The sequence below is a fragment of the Meles meles genome, chromosome 19 (assembly GCF_922984935.1).
Source record: "Meles meles chromosome 19, mMelMel3.1 paternal haplotype, whole genome shotgun sequence".
NCBI lineage: Eukaryota > Metazoa > Chordata > Mammalia > Carnivora > Mustelidae > Meles > Meles meles.
The window spans coordinates 33499761-33515286 of NC_060084.1; positions in this window are offsets into that span (position 1 = coordinate 33499761).

Here is a 15526-nt window from a genome sequence, read left to right on the forward strand (position 1 = left end):
AGCTATTATCTCACAAAGTTGTCAGTAAAAAGAGATAAGGGAGCATGCTGAACTCAGAGGGTACAGATGTTAACAGCATTCTTGAAAAGCAGCCCTCTGATGGCCACCGTCCACACTGGGGTCTGGGCAGGGGAGGGGGGACCTACGTCCTGTGCCTGTGGTCGGCTTGCCCTCCACAGCTCCTGGAAGGACTGGGCTGGTCCCACTGCTGGTTCCAGGCTGAGCCCCGGGCAGGGCTGAGCAGGCAGGCTTTGAGGGCAGAAAGCTAAGGAAGCTTCCAGAACTCCTGTCCAGTAGCCCACGCTGCACGCACTTGCCGGGGGCACGGTGGTTCTAAGTGGCATGGAGGTGCTGGGTTCCTAACCTTGAGACACTGAATGGGCCCTGCCCTGGGCAGGACAGGCAGGGGAGGCCATGGAGACCCATGCTCATGCAGCACTGAGCTGAGGAGGTCCGGAAGCTTGGCGGGATCCCCACGTCTGGAGTCAGGCACCCTGGGGAGGCTGGCGTGTCCTGTTTGTCTGTGGTCCAGTGGGCAAAGGGAGCCCCAGCGGGCTCTCAGTGAGGCCGGGAAAGCCAGAGAACTAGGATGGGGTCTAGCCACCTGGAGTTCCCTGCAGGTCCGAGCCCCAGGGGCAGGGTTTGTGATCTGGGGGCATTCCTGCACTCATGAGGGGATGGCAGAGGGCAAGGTGGCTGCGGTCCAGCCCTCGCGGCTTGTGGATGTCCTGTCTGGTGGTGAGGCACCGATGGGTACCAGACCAACAGCTCTGGGGGGCGATGCTGCTCAGCCGCTCATCAACTCTGGGACCTTGAGCAAGCCACTTACCTTCTCTCAACCTGTTTTCTCACCTGGAAATGGGACTAATGGTAGACCCAGCTGGCCGGACACTGAGGGATGCAGTGAGCTCATGAGTGGGCCATGCCGAGCTCAGCGCCTGGCCCATCCTAGGAGCTCAACAGATAGTAGTTATTTATTACTGTTCGTTTGGGGTGGGGACTTCACAAATGTTTGTCCAATGATCCTATTTGTCTGGGCTATAGCCCACGGTCTCCTTACAGCCGCAGAGGGCTGTATTGGCTGACAAACTCAGGGTGCTGTTATGAGGAAGGAATCAAAGGATGCGGAGGCATGGCTTCCCAGCGGGGTCTTCTCCCCACTTCCAGCCCCGTCTGGCCAGCCCACCTTCCCATGACCCGGGGCTGCTAGTCTCTGCTGAGAGGCCCAAGAGCCCTGCCTTCCAGAACTTTATCCAGGTGAGTGCTCTCTATGTGTGACCTTATTTGGTTCTCCTGATGATGCTATAAATTAGATATTTTTATTACCCTCATTTTAGAAATGGGGGAACCGAGGTTGCTAGAGGTGAAATACTTTTCCTGGTAGAACCAAGACTTGACCTTGGAGACTGAGCCATCAACCGCTGGTTCTCTCTCTTCTGGGCTAAGTTGCGGGTGGGGGCTGGGGGTGGTGCTCTCTGCCTGTGAAGGTCAATCCCACAGGAGCTTGGAGAGGTGAGAGAGTCAGCATGATTCACACCTGGAGGACTGCTGAAGATAAATAAAAGAACCCCGGCCTCCCCCAGTGGAGAATCCTGATATGCTAAGGCACAGGAGCCCTGGCTGCAAGCATAAACTGGTTTGCAATGAGCATGAGCTGCTATCTCTTCCTGGTGCCCAGTAAGAGCGGTCTCACTCTTGGCCTGACTAGGGCTGAGGACGTCCCCACAAGAGTGCTAGCTGTTAGCTCCAAGCTCAGCTCCCAGGTCTGAAGCCTCTGGAGTTCTTAGAAGCCCGCACTGGCCTGGCCAACGTTATTGGTTTGGAGGGTCCTTGGCATTCAAGCCACGCTGTCAGAGCCAATCAACAGGCATTTACTTGAGTGACCAGTAAGTGGCATTCAGTCTTCCTCCTGCTGGCCTCAAAGCTGGGAGGGGTAAATTTGGAACAAGCTACAACCACCTTGCCTTCCTGAGAGGAGACTCTGCCAGAGAACAAAACCCACAAAGAAGGGAGAGCTGAGGAGTGGGAAGAGCCTCCCTGGGTCCTGATGACATCTTTCAGCTCCTGGATCAAGCCATATCTGAAGGCAAACTGGCCCTAGACTTGTCGGTTAATAAAAGCTAACTATTACCCTTTTAGATTAGCCAACTTGGGTTATGGTTTTTGTCACTTGCAGCTAAAGGATTCCTAACAGCTACAACACATCACCCCTTAGAAGTGTGAAAACCCATTTGTGGGGGCCCGGGGGAGCCACTGTTTTTGAACTGAGGAGTGGCAAGCACTAAGCCTCACTCCAGACAGCATCTAGGAAGACAAGAGAGCAACCTGGCCCCCACTCACCCTCCTTGGCTCTGCCGCCTTATCTCTCTGCCTGTTGCCTCCATCTGCCGTGGAGAGCTCTGAGCGTCTACCCATTCTGGCACAGGCTTCCCGCACAAGCATCTGCTCTGTGAGAGCATGAGCTTCACATCAAAGTGGCCCGGCAGCTTTCCTTAAACAAAACAGCCCTGCCCCTCCCCGCTGCCTTGCAAAGGCAAGATACCTCATTTAGCCACCTGCGAGCTTCCTTTCATGGTCCCATGTCATTATGGGATTGCTTTGACGCGGGGCCGGGCAAGGGTGGGGGAGACACATTCCGCCATTGCAATTAACTTGTTAGAGACCTTGACGCTCAGCCCAGGCCCCTGCCTGCTAGGGGTGTTGGTGGGTGTGATAAAAGCCTGGGTCCACGGCCAGGGGATCTGCAGTCTGGCCAGGCCCTGGGCTTCTCAGAGGGGACCATCAAGCGGGGCCCCAGCTCCTTGCTGGCCTTGTGGACCTGCCAGTCCATATCTTAGTGCAAAGGACAGCTCTGACTTTTCCACACATGCCACCAAACGCCAAACGCCATCCCTTTACTGTGGCATACTGAGAAAGCCAAGGGCTTAGCATTTGGCATCAGACGGCTTGACCATCCTGTAACTCTAGTCAACTCACGCCACTTTCCCGATCCTGGTTCTCATCTGTAAGGTTTGAGGACGCCCACAAAGGGGTAGCAGCATGTCATGCTTCTCTGTGTCAGGAGCTACTGTCCTTACTAATAAGGAGCAGACTTCCACCCCAGGAATCCCAGAGGAATGACACAGCCAATTTTGCCACCAAAATAGTCATGAAGAAAGCTCAGGGTCTTGGGTTGTGTGAGCCATGGGCTTGTCCCCTTCCCTTCAAGGGGCTGTCTCCACTGTCGTGAAGGAGAAGCAATGTGCGTCCCTAGTTGTGGGAGTGGCTGTGCCAAGCCCACCTCCTGCCCGCCCCCCAGGAGCTTTGGATCCATTGACTCAAGGGGGTTCTGGGACTTTAGGACTGGGAGGGTCCTTGGGATCTTCAAGGTCCCTCATCATCCCCAGCCAATGCTGACTCCTGGGATTACTCACCCTTGCCTTGGAACACACAGGTTTGAGCCGCTCAGAAAGGCCAGTCCCCGTGAACCCTGAAAATGTGAGGTGTTAGGGCTTGGACTTCTGGTGGTTCCAGGAAAGTCTCATCATGCCTCTGTCCTCCTCCTCCTCCTCCAGGTGGGCCCCTGACAGGGGAAGTTAAGGCCTGTCTGCTCCAGAGAGCCTCTCTGCCTCTCTCTTTGCAGGCCTTAAGTATCCAAGTAGAGATGTGTTTCGGAGGAACAGGGATCCTCTGTCCTTGCGACTGAGTCTAGATGTCTTGACGCCTTGAAGACAGTTGCAGGAGTTGGTAGGGAAGGATTTGAGTTTCAAAATCCCTTCCATGTCTTCAAGGTCTGCAGAGTCTTGTCCCCACGAGTCTCTAGTTCCTACCCCCATACCCAGCCCCTCCAACACTATTTTCCAGGTCCCTTACCAGGGCCTTTGCACATGCCATTCCCCCAACCTGGAGCACCCTTGCCGTCACTTTGGCTCCTTTCTCTCAACATCTCTTTCTAGGAGGCCTTCCCTGGCTGTCCTGCCCCAGTCTGGAGCGGGGGTCTTTATTACTGCCCTCAGTGTGCTCCCCCACGTATTCCCTCCCTGCTCTGTTATCTCGGGTCATTTCTCCACGACATCCTCTCATCCCCTGAGATTACAGTTGTCACTGCTCCTCTTTGTATCCCTCGCTTCAAGGGTCGAACAGGGTCGAAACCGGCCCGGTATCTGGGTGAGACACCCTCGCTCCTTGGCCCCACACAATGTCACCTAATAATTAACTCTCCAATTAGGCCCATAGTAGAGGCTTAAACTAAGGCTCATTGGTAATGAGGCTGTTCATGTCTTTCATCCCTGCCCCACGGCTCTGGAGCTCCTACCATGGCAGCTATGAGACAGTGTCCCCCACTTTGGTTAACCGGAAGGGCTTGTCCCTTGCTGGCACCCTAGTTGGGTCCACCCTGCCTCTGGCCTCCTTTGGCATCCTAGGATGTGTCTGCCCTGTCCCAGGTAAGCCCTGGGAGCAGCCGGGCTGCTCCCGCCTCCCTGTCCCTCTGCCTTTCCATGAGGCCCGGGCTGTGGATAAGCTCTGGGAAAATGCGTCTCTTGGAGCAGTAGCCCCCCCCAACGCCCCCCACACACTCATTACAGAGACACCAATTGGCTCAGTCCCTGAAAGCCTTCAGCTTTAGGAATGTTAAGACTTAATTGCCTTATGGACATGGAAAGAACGGAGGGGCTTCTCCAGGGAGTGGTTTCCCTCGCCCATTGGACGAGGACAGGACTTGTGACTGATCGGGGGGGGGGGGGGGGGGGGGGGGGAGATCCCCCTCCAGGGGGCCGTGGCAGGTTCCACCTACACGGAGAGCACGCACCCTCCCTGGCTCGGCTCTTCCTCCAGCTGACTTTCCAGAGGTGATTTCTCATTGCGTTTTCCTGATAGGGAAGAGGAGCCGGGGCCCAGGGACTTCATCAGCACCAGGGACCAGTCTCAGCCGCTTTCCCCGGCACTCCATTCTTACTGGGGCACGCTGGTCTTCCAGGGTTTGGATTCTTGGTAAATTTGCACAGGAGGCCAGCGTGGAGAGTGATGGGTAGCGTGCAAGTTCACTGTCCTGGCCCCTCCTGCCTCTCAGGGAAGCTCACCTCCCCTGCCTGCTGCCCTGTGAGCCCCTCGCTCTCCTCCTAACACCCCCAGCTCACCCCAGCTCGGATCTTCACCCTTGCCCCTCCCCCCTCTGGGGAACCTGGCTCCTAGACCTTCCCCTCCCTGCACAATCGAGCTCCAAGCAAGTCCTTTCATCTGGACGTTTCTTCCCATGACCTTGATGACCCACCCTTCTAGAAGACCAAGGGCACCCTGCAGAGGGCACTCTCCCCTATTTCACATCTTTGTGTGTTTATCAAGGGCCCATCTCCCCTCACTGAAACATAAGCTCCTGCCAGCTGGCCGGTCTGTCCACAGTAGTTTCCCCCGGGCCTAGTGCAGTGCCTGGTCCATAAACATCTGTGGCAAAGAGAACACAATGTCTCCTTCTTGACCCACAAACGCTCTTTCGGCCTCACGGAAAGTCTCGCCTCGCTGGAATGGACCCCTCCCAGGGCTTTGCTATTGACAATGGCGCCTTCTTGAAGTCACCTCCACTTCCAAGCTTGGCCCAGTGGGGCCAGGATAACGAAGCTGCTTTAACATAAATAATTTGCTTCTGAGGTGTAAGAAATGGGGAATATTTTTAGAAGGCCTGCCCTCCTAGGGGAAGTAAATGACTTATGAAAACGGGATTTTTCAAAGTGGCCTTCAAGAGAAAAGGGAGCCGTGTGTGATGGCCAAAATGGAATTCTATGAATTAGTGCGACTCATTATTCTGGCCTTACGCACACAGACACACGCACACACACACGCACGCACACACGCTCGCTCCCTCACTTTTCCTCCTGCCTTCCATTTCCCGGCCTTAGCTCAAATCTGAAATAAAACCACGGCAGCCCTCCTCCCTTGGCCCTCAGCGGCGGCCTGTCTGATTGGATGCCTCCCACAGCCCTAAAGACCGGAGCTTCAAGGAGGAAGCTGCGGGGGCACGCTGAGCCCTCGCTTCTTAAAGTGCGCGCCGTAAGTTACCTTGAAATGTTATATTTAAAAAAAAAAAAAAATATTTTAGGTTCAACAGACACTTGGGTTCCTGTTAACAACTCATTTAAGGAGAAAGTGGGGGGAAGGCATTCAGTTCAAGGCTTCTTTGACGACGTGAACCTCCTTACTTTGAATCCTTACAGTGTGGACGGGATGAAAGACGTCGTGGAGACGCGGATGGGTAAACGCGCAGGTGAGCAAAGACAGATGTTCCCGACAACTGAGTCGCGGGCATCTTGGGATGGGCTTTGTCTGGCCAATAATGGAGAACAGATATTGGCGGGAGGGAGGGGAATGGGAGACCCAGAAAACCAAGACACAAAAACCACTTTTGTGGCCATTGTGTTTCCACCGGACTCTTGATCTAGGGAAGACGTGCTGTTTGGAGAACTAATAAGGCGACCGGCCCCTTTGATGAGGCTCCCTGAGGCCTTTCTCCCCTTGTCTACAAAATCTGGCCTCCAAGGGGCCATGGATGTGTCTTCCGCCCATCGCTTCTGAGGGTCCAGACAACCAGCTCTGGGCTCTTTGTCGGGAAGGATCATGGTGGCTTCTCAATGTCCGTAGCCTCCAACTAGGACTCCGGACTTGCAGGCTAATAGCACAAGGTCCACCATGAGTTGGCTCTACTTTGCCTTTCCTTTGCAGTCCCCAAACTTACTTAAGATCTCTACTCCCAACACAGCCATCTCCTTCCTTACCCCACTGCACTCTTCTCGTCTCCCCTTCTCCCCATAGTCTTTCCTCCTCTGGTCTGAGGTCTACTGGTCCTGACGGATCTGACTCCCAGGTGACTTCTGAGACTAGCCCGTCCTCACTGGACTCCTGTTGTGAGCTCTCACACACTGAGCTGATGTGCGTTTGACCCATCTCACGGTCAGGCTAGTCCATTCTTCCAAAAGTCCATCAGCTTCCTAGGCATCTGGCTAATAGCGCTCAGTGCACAGCCGGGTTGAGCAGAATGGGCACTGAAGAAGAAGCACTGATGTCTACTAGACTGTGAGAAGTGGCTGAATGGTGGGCAGGAGAGGCAGAGGGTCTGGACTCACTCCCTGCCCCTGGGGATCTTTCCGCCCTGAGGCTGGGACATAGGACTCGATGGCTGCCATGTGCTGTTACCCTCTGGGATCACTCCAAAACCTGGAGGACCATGGGTCCCTGGGCGAAGCCAAAACCTCTCAGCTTCTCAACGTTCTTCCAACTCGTTCTGTTCTCTAACAGCTCACTCAATCCATAAATGGCTGTTGAGTGCCCCAGTGCGTGCCAGGCACTGGGAATTCGGTGGTGAATATCCCAGACATGGTCCCCATTCTCTCGGAGCTCACAGACAACGAATTCAGGGGCACAAAGGGATTGATTACAGGCGTGATAAATGCAGTGATGGGTAGGTGCAGGCTGCTGTAAAAGCATTTGGGCAGATACATTGCTTCTCAAGGACTTTGCTTTTACATTTGGTGGGGGTCCAAGCAGGCAGCCCCACTCAGTGGCAATGGGGAGCCCTGATTTGCCTTGATGGACGCTTGATGGAATGCTGAGTGTGGGGCGTGGGCGGCGGAAGAAGGTCAGTTCTCTCTGGAGGTCTGTGATAAGGCTGGTGAAGTATCTTCAGGCAGGGACTGAGACCAGAGCAGGAATCAGCTGTCCCTCCCATGGAGGCCATAGCCGGAGACGTTCGAGCGTTCTCTGAGGCTAAGTGTCTTCTCCTCTCTAAAACGAGGGCCCGCTTCTTCTCTCTTTTTTTAAACTTATTTAATTAATTTATTTATTTTGAAAGAATTTATTTATTTATTTATTTGACAGAGAAAGAGAGAGACAGCAAGAGAGGGAGCACAAGCAGGGGGAGAGGGAGTGAAAGAGGGAGAAGCAGACTCCCCACTGAGCAGGGAGCCCGATGCGGGGCTCGATCCCAGGACCCCGGGATCATGACCTGAGCCGAAGGCAGACACTTAAAGAATGAGTCACCCTGGTGCCCCGAGGGCCTTCTTTCCAACAAGTTCCCAGGTCCCGTGTCCTTCAAAACCTCACTAACATATTAGTGGCTACGGATCATTCTCGTACCGGTTCTATTTCACTTCCTTGAGTTTTCTACTTATTAAAGCAGGGAGTGTCATTTATCGTGGCTTCTTCTGCAAATGTTCATCCACTCCACCTCACAGTGAACTCCAGGAGAATTAGAATCACATCTAGCTCTTCTCTGGGTAGCAGGGATCCTAGGACCTTAGGGCATAAACCAGGGGAAGCAAGAATCTGGCCTGCATACCAGCACCACCTGCTGAACCAGTGGCCACGGCAGGCATTATTAATCAATCCCCACGCTTGTTTCTGCCATGCTTGGATAGGGTTTAAGAGCACCTTCTCAGAAGCATCTTTCCTGGTCGCCCGCTGAAGGAGGTCATGCTTCCCGATTCTTCCCCATTCTTCACAGCTCTCTAATCACATATATATATGTTTTTTAAGATTTTATTTATTCATTTGACAGAGAGAGAGATCACAAGTAGGCAGAGAGGCAGGCAGAGAGAGAGGAGGAAGCAGGCCCCCTGTTGAGCAGAGAGCCCAATGCGGGACTCGATCCCAGGACCCCGAGATCATGACCTGAGCCGAAGGCAGCGGCTTAACCCACTGAGCCACCCAGGTGCCCCTCTAATCACATATTTTTAAAGACATATTCAAGACCTGTTTCCCCAGCTAACCTGTGAGCTCCATGCAGTGGGAGCGCGTCTGTTTCTGCTCATTCCAGATTCTCTGGGGCTGAGCGGTCTTGGTCACATCGGAAGAGCTCAGTATATATCTGCTGCAAGAGGACTTCATGCTTTAGTCGGTGCGTTGGAGAGAGGACCCAGGTCTCCTTGTCGACATACCTGCGCTGAATCCCAGCTCTGTGCTTTCCTATCTGGGTGTGCTGGGGCAAGGCCTTCCCTTCTCCACATCAGGGCCTGGAGCTGTGTAAGTGGGACTCTTCCCTCCAAGGTTCCAGCAGATCTGGGACAAAGCCTGTCCCTCCGAGCTTGGTGGACACAGGGAATTTTATATTGGACTTGAGAGTTGGGTTTTTTTTAAGAGCTGGAGGACCCTCCGTGGGCAGAGGCCCTGGGTCCTGGGGGGCAGCCTCTGCAGCTCCCTGGAGCCTTGGCTCTCAGGCACCGGGCTCTGTGGCAGGAGGTGTGGGCCAGACTCTGGTCCTTGACTACTTAGGATGCAGCAGTGGCTTTGCTGCCTGCGTCTTAACTCCCTCCTCCTTCACTCCCTCCCGCCATGGGAGAGGAGTGAGAAGGACGCTGTGTGCACCCATGCCTATTTTCCAGCTAGGGCCCGATGCCCCCACCCCTCTGGGAATTTGAGGCCCCCTGAGCCTGTTTCTCTGCAGACTTGCCCTGCTCTGGCCAGCGAAGCCTGCCTAATGCATCCTGAGGGAGGCATATGCCTTCGGCAAAAAGGCTTCTATCGCCCTGCTCAATTCAGCTCCTGGCCCGCTGGCCTGGAGCCAATGGGAATCTGTGTGTGTGTCTGGGGGGCCGGGAGCCCCAGGGATAGCTCAAACGGATCATCTGGGCTCTGACTGTCCGTTCACAACCCCAGAAAGAGGTAGGGGATGGTGAGGCTGGCTGGGGCCTGGCGATGCTGGGAAGCCATAGACACACCCCCCTCATCCCTCCACACCCCTTCACGATGCGCCCCGGCCCTCCATCGGGGTACAGGGCAGGGCCATGCCGGAGTCCCGCCTTTCTCCTACAGGGGGATGGCCTCATGACACATCCTCCTAGAAGGCCCCTTAGCTGGGGGCAGCGGGTCCTTCCCACAGAGACACAAAGCCCATTGTCCCTTAGCAGCCAGACCTGGGGACAGGAAGTCCTGGGGACAGGAAGCACCAGAGGGCCAGGCAGCAGGCCCCGCACCGGCAGGCAGTGCTGGGGGCCCTTCAACGGGCTTCTGTGCTACTCAGCAGGACCGACTCCACCGCGCCCCGCTTCCAGGAACGCCCGCGCTCTCCTCTCTGCCTGGGGAACTTCTCTCCTTCCAGGTCCAACTCAAATGTCACCTCCTCTGAGAGGCTTCCCTGACCCTTTCAACCAAGGTTTCTCGCTCCCTCTTTGGGTTCCTACCCTCTTTCCCTTATTGTGCGTGTGTCGGCCGAGTAATTACCGATGAGCCGGGACACTCTTATCTTCTGTCCTCCTCCGGACCGCGAGCTCCAAGGGCACCATCCGTGTGCCGAGCGTGTTACTTCTGCTCACCTCCCCCCATGTCCCTGTCTTCCTGTGATGGCATCTATGGTGGCCAGGCCCCACATGGCCCCCGGTGACACTCCACTCCTGATCTTCCTGCCGCTGCTCCCTGTCGCACAGCCCGGGGCCGGACTGTGACTGGCAGGACACCGCGCTGGTGATGGTTGTGACGTGACTTCCGAGACTAGAGTGTGGAAGACCCCGAGCGTCGGCCTTGCTGCATCGTGGATGGCTCGCTCAGAGGACGGGTCCACGCGGAGAGGTCCCGAGGCCTCCTGCCCACAGCCGGCGCCGACTAGCCACCCCTGTGATGAGCCGGCGTGTCCTCCAGGCTGGCCAAGCCTTCCGACGACGGACAGGCAGCCTGAGAGCATGACTGCCTCCTCATGTGTGCTCCGGAGCCAGGACCTCCTGCCAAGCTCTCTGGCCCGACAGAAACCATGTGGGATCGTCCGGGTGGGGTGTTACTGGGGGGAATTCTCACCAACAGGAGAGAACCGGTAAGTACCTCAGTTTCCATTGGGGAACCACCCTGCTTCCCCATGTGTGGCTCTCATGGAACTGTCTGTTCCATTGCTCCATCCTCTCTGGGCCAAGGGATGGGTCCCTGACCGGTGGGGGGGTGACATCGGACCCTCTCCCTGGAGATTGTGTCTGCAGCAGAGATACTGGTCCAGGAATGGGGGTAAGGTGAATTCTAGAAACCATTAGATATCACACACACACACACACGCACACGTACACACAAACAAGACACATGTTTGCACAATGCATGCGTCATATACCCATGCACTGGCTACGTGCATGTATGCATACACACAGATATGCACACTGTGTGCACAAACACACACATGTGCACACACGTTCCTATCACACACACACGTACAGAAATACATGCTTTTTTTTTTTTTTGCCAGAGTTGACTATTTTTGGCAGCTAAGTAAGCTGGGTTGGGCCAGCCACCTCCCTTCTCCCCATCTTCACGGCAACATCAACCATCACACCAATCACTGAAGGCCCCTCAAGTGCCTAGAACACACATCATTTGGCAAGCGCCCAACCACCGTGTCATATAAATAAGAACCTAGAAATATGAATGATGCCAGGGCTATTTATCGGGATTTAAATATGTGTTTTTGTTTGCACCCTGGGAGAAGAATTTAAAAGCCTGAGAATTCTTTATGCTTGGTGCTCTGAATTTCTCCCTCCCTCCCCTACCTGCCCAGGGGCCAGCTGCTCGGCTCAGCACCTACAGGACTCTTCTGCTGCCAGCTCAGGGGCTGAAGGTGTCTGCAGACAGCCTGTGTGCCTTGGCCTGGTAGCCTGGGTGCTTGAAGGTGGGAAGTGGGGGAAGAGGAAACATGAGCCACGGAAAAAGGAGCCAGCATGTGTGATGGAGTTGTATCTTCAATGTCAGCATCCTGGAAGGGACGGGGCCTTCTTGGAAGTCATGGCTGTGTGGCCCTTCTCAGGAGGCGGGATCATAGCCTTGGGACCTCCGTGCAGAAATCCCTGAGCCAGCTTGGTGCAGAACCAAATAGAGCTTCCCATCTGTATGGAACTTCTGGGTTTTTGTGGGCTGAGACCCATAGTGAGTCAGCAGTGACCAGTGTAGACTGACACCAGGGACAGGGAATCCTATATACCCCAGGGGACCACTCTGAGTTGCATCCCAGGATCTGGGGCTGTGACAGAGGGAACCCCACTGATGACTGAAATTGAGTTTCCCGCCAGTCCAGCATGGCAGGGGCACAAAATCAGAGTGATGGTCATTTGGTTTAGGAAAACGTTCCATTCCTTTCACACTCAGGTTTGTGGAATAAGGCTCAAAACTCATGGCAGGAATTTTTCTTTTTGGTCTGTTTTGTTTATTATTGTCTTAGGGGGCCTAGTACATTGCATAACACACAATAGGCATTCGAGAAATATTAATAATATATTTTTTAAGATTTTATTTATTTATTTGACAGAGAGAGATCACAAGTAGACAGGCAGGCAGAGAGAGAGAGAGGGAAGCAGGCTCCCCGCTGAGCAGAGAGCCCGATGTGGGACTCGATCCCAGGACCCTGAGATCATGACCTGAGCCGAAGGCAGCAGCTTAACCCACTGAGCCACCCAGGCGCCCTAATAATATTTTGTGTATAAAGGCATACACAAAAAATAATGTATTGGGTGCCCACCAAATGCTAGAGATCTATAGAAGCTTCCCTTAGAGTCTTCTTTTCACAACTATCCTAGAAACTTGGTGTTCTTATCCACATTTTCCTTCCTCCCTCCTTCCCTCCCTCCCCTCTCCTATTTCAGCTGTCCTCATGCATTTACACATGTTCATATAAGCAGTGTATTGTTTATAGGTATGTCTTTCTAGTTCGGACCAAGGTTAGTGTGTCGCAGCTCATCCCACCACGTTCTGCCGCCCACCGTCCCACACATGGACGGCCGCAGCGCCCCAGCATGTGTCAGCAAGGGGGGGGGGCGGGGGAGATAAAACAGATCTCCTGTGATGGAAAATCTTTGGACTATATACGCAGGAGTGGAATGCTAGTCACTGCGATGTCTGTGTGACTTCACCAAGAAAGGCCACGATGGCCTGCACTGGCGAGGCCGGAAGCTCCTTTATTTCCTTATCTGGGCCAACACTGGCATTCCCCAGCTTACTAATATTTCCCAGTCTAATTAGGTATAAAGTGATATACCTCATTGTTGTTTTAAATTGCACTTCTTGTTCCCATTTTGGGGGAAGAATTGAAGCTTCAGAGGAGTTACGTGCCCAGGGGCCCTCAGCTGGTGCATGCGTAGCTGGGCTTTGTCCATCGGCTCCGGGCTCAGGCTGGAGTCACCTGGGGGCTCCGCTGCCCTTCACCTGGGCTTGACGCCTCTACCAGAGGCCGCTGGACAAGCGTGCATACAGGTCTTCTGCTGTGATCGAGCCCCATCTGGTGGCGCTGAGGGGGAACTGCAGCTGTGGAGGGGAAGGAGGAGGGGAAGGGAGGAACCCTGAACCACCTTCACTTTTGAGGCTCCTTTTTTTTTTTTTTTTAATATTTGTTCTAATTTCATTTTTTATTGAGATACAATTATCATATAAAGTATTGGTTTCTGGTGTGCAAGATGCATTTTTTGGTGATGAGAATTTTCAAGACCCAAATATACTCAATCCCCAAATAAACAGCCTGCCATTATTAACCAAAGTCATCATGGCTGTACATCCCCAGGACTTACTTTTCTCATAACTGGAAGTTTCTACTCTCCCTGGCCGGCTTCACGGCGCAGGTGGGGGGGACCCGAAGCGCTTCACTTTTGAGGCTATTTCTGTTTTTAACAAACAAAACCAGAACTCTGGTAGTATACTTTTAAAACAATGTACTTTTAATTAAAGTATGTACCTGCCTAAAAGGCATAAATCCCAAGTGTACAGGGAATGAACCTCACAAGTGAACACCTGTGTAGGCAACACTGCAGGTGTCCCTCCAGCCATGACACCCCCTCCTCCAGGAGCTGCCCGCTATCTTGGCTTCTAACTTGGTAGACTCGTCCTGCCTGGGAGATTGCTGTATTCACGAACCATACAGTTGTTCCCTTTTGTATCTTGCTACTTCTTTTTTTTTTTTTTAAGATTTTATTTATTTATTTATTTATTTGACAGACAGAGATCGCAAGTAGGCAGAGAGGCAGGCAGAGAGAGAGGAGGAAGTAGGCTCCCTGCGGAGCAGAGAGCCCGATGCCGGGCTGGATCCCAGGGCCCTGGGATCATGACCTGAGCTGAAGGCAGAGGCTTTAACCTACTGAGTCACCCAGGCGCCCCTATTTTGCTACTTCTGCACGATGCTGTGTGCTTTGTTCTTTCATATTTGTTCATTCTCGGTTTTATGCACTAGGCCACTGTGTGAATATGCCGCGAGCTTTCCTGTCTACTGCCGATGGACGTTTGCGTGGATTCCAGCATTCGGCTATATTGAATGCAGCCACGAGGAACATTGTGGGACAGTCTTTGGGGGCACCTATGTAGGATCCTGCGAGGTATGTATCTAGGAATGGAAACACTGGGCCCACAGGTGTATGAGCAAGTTTTGTAGATACCGTCAGCTTTCCAGGCTGGCCGTGCCCACTTCCCATCCCAACCACGTGTTGAGTGTTCTCCTGGCTCTATATTTCCAACTATAATTGATATTATCGCTCTTTTTATTTTATTTATTTTATTTTTAAAATATTTTCTTTATTTATTTGAGAGACAGAGGCAGAGACAGAGATAGTGAGAGAGAGCACATGAGCGGGGAGGAGGAGGAGAAGCAGACTCTCCCACTGAGCAGGGAGCCCCATGTGGGACTCGATCCCAGGACCCTGGGATCATGATCTGAGTTGAAGGCAGACGCTTAACCGACTGAGCCACCCAGGCAACTCTTGTCACTCTTTTTAGCCATTCTGGTGGATGTTAGTGGTGCTGCCTTGTTTTTTTCTTTTCATTTGCATTCCTGAAAACTAACAAAATTTCTTACGTTTGTTGGTCACTTAGCTAAACACTTTCGCAAACTGCCTATGCAAGACTTTGGTCCATTTTTTGATTGAGTTACCTGAGTTTTTCATACTGATTTATAGGAACTGAAAACAGGTCATCTGCATACGAGCCCTTTGTAGGATCTATCTTCTCCCACTGGGGTCACTTGCGTTCTCGCTCTCTTCCTGATGTTTTGAAGAGCAGACGTTCTGCTTTCACTATGATAAATTTATTAATATTTTCTTTTATTACTGAGGCTTTTTGTGTTGTTTAAAATCTTTTGGCCCACCCCAAGGTCATGGAGATTGTCTTCTCTGTTTCTTCTAGAAGCTTTCACAATCTGCATCCATCTGGAATGGATTTTTGCATATGGCGGGAGGCGGAGGGTCAAGACTTTTTTCCATATGGACATTTAATTGACCAGCCTGATTTATTGAAAAGATTGTCTTTTCCCCCACTGCACCACAGTGTCATCTTTACCATAAACCAGGGGATTGTACCTGTGTGAGTCTGTTCCTGGTGTACATGTGTGTTTCTGCTAGAAAATGTAATCACGGGGCCACTTCAGAGTTTATAAAATACTATGCATAGTGTGTTGCCAGTGGTGCTGCCTGTCAAGGGACCCTGGCTTGGGGTTGCTGTTCAGTGGCCTTCCTGGTAACTAAAGATGAATGTTCCTTTCTCAATGTTAGCTGTGAATCTTGGGGTTCACTGTAGGTTTGTTTGGTCAGAATGTCAGGAAGCTGAGTTGGAGGCTCTTTGT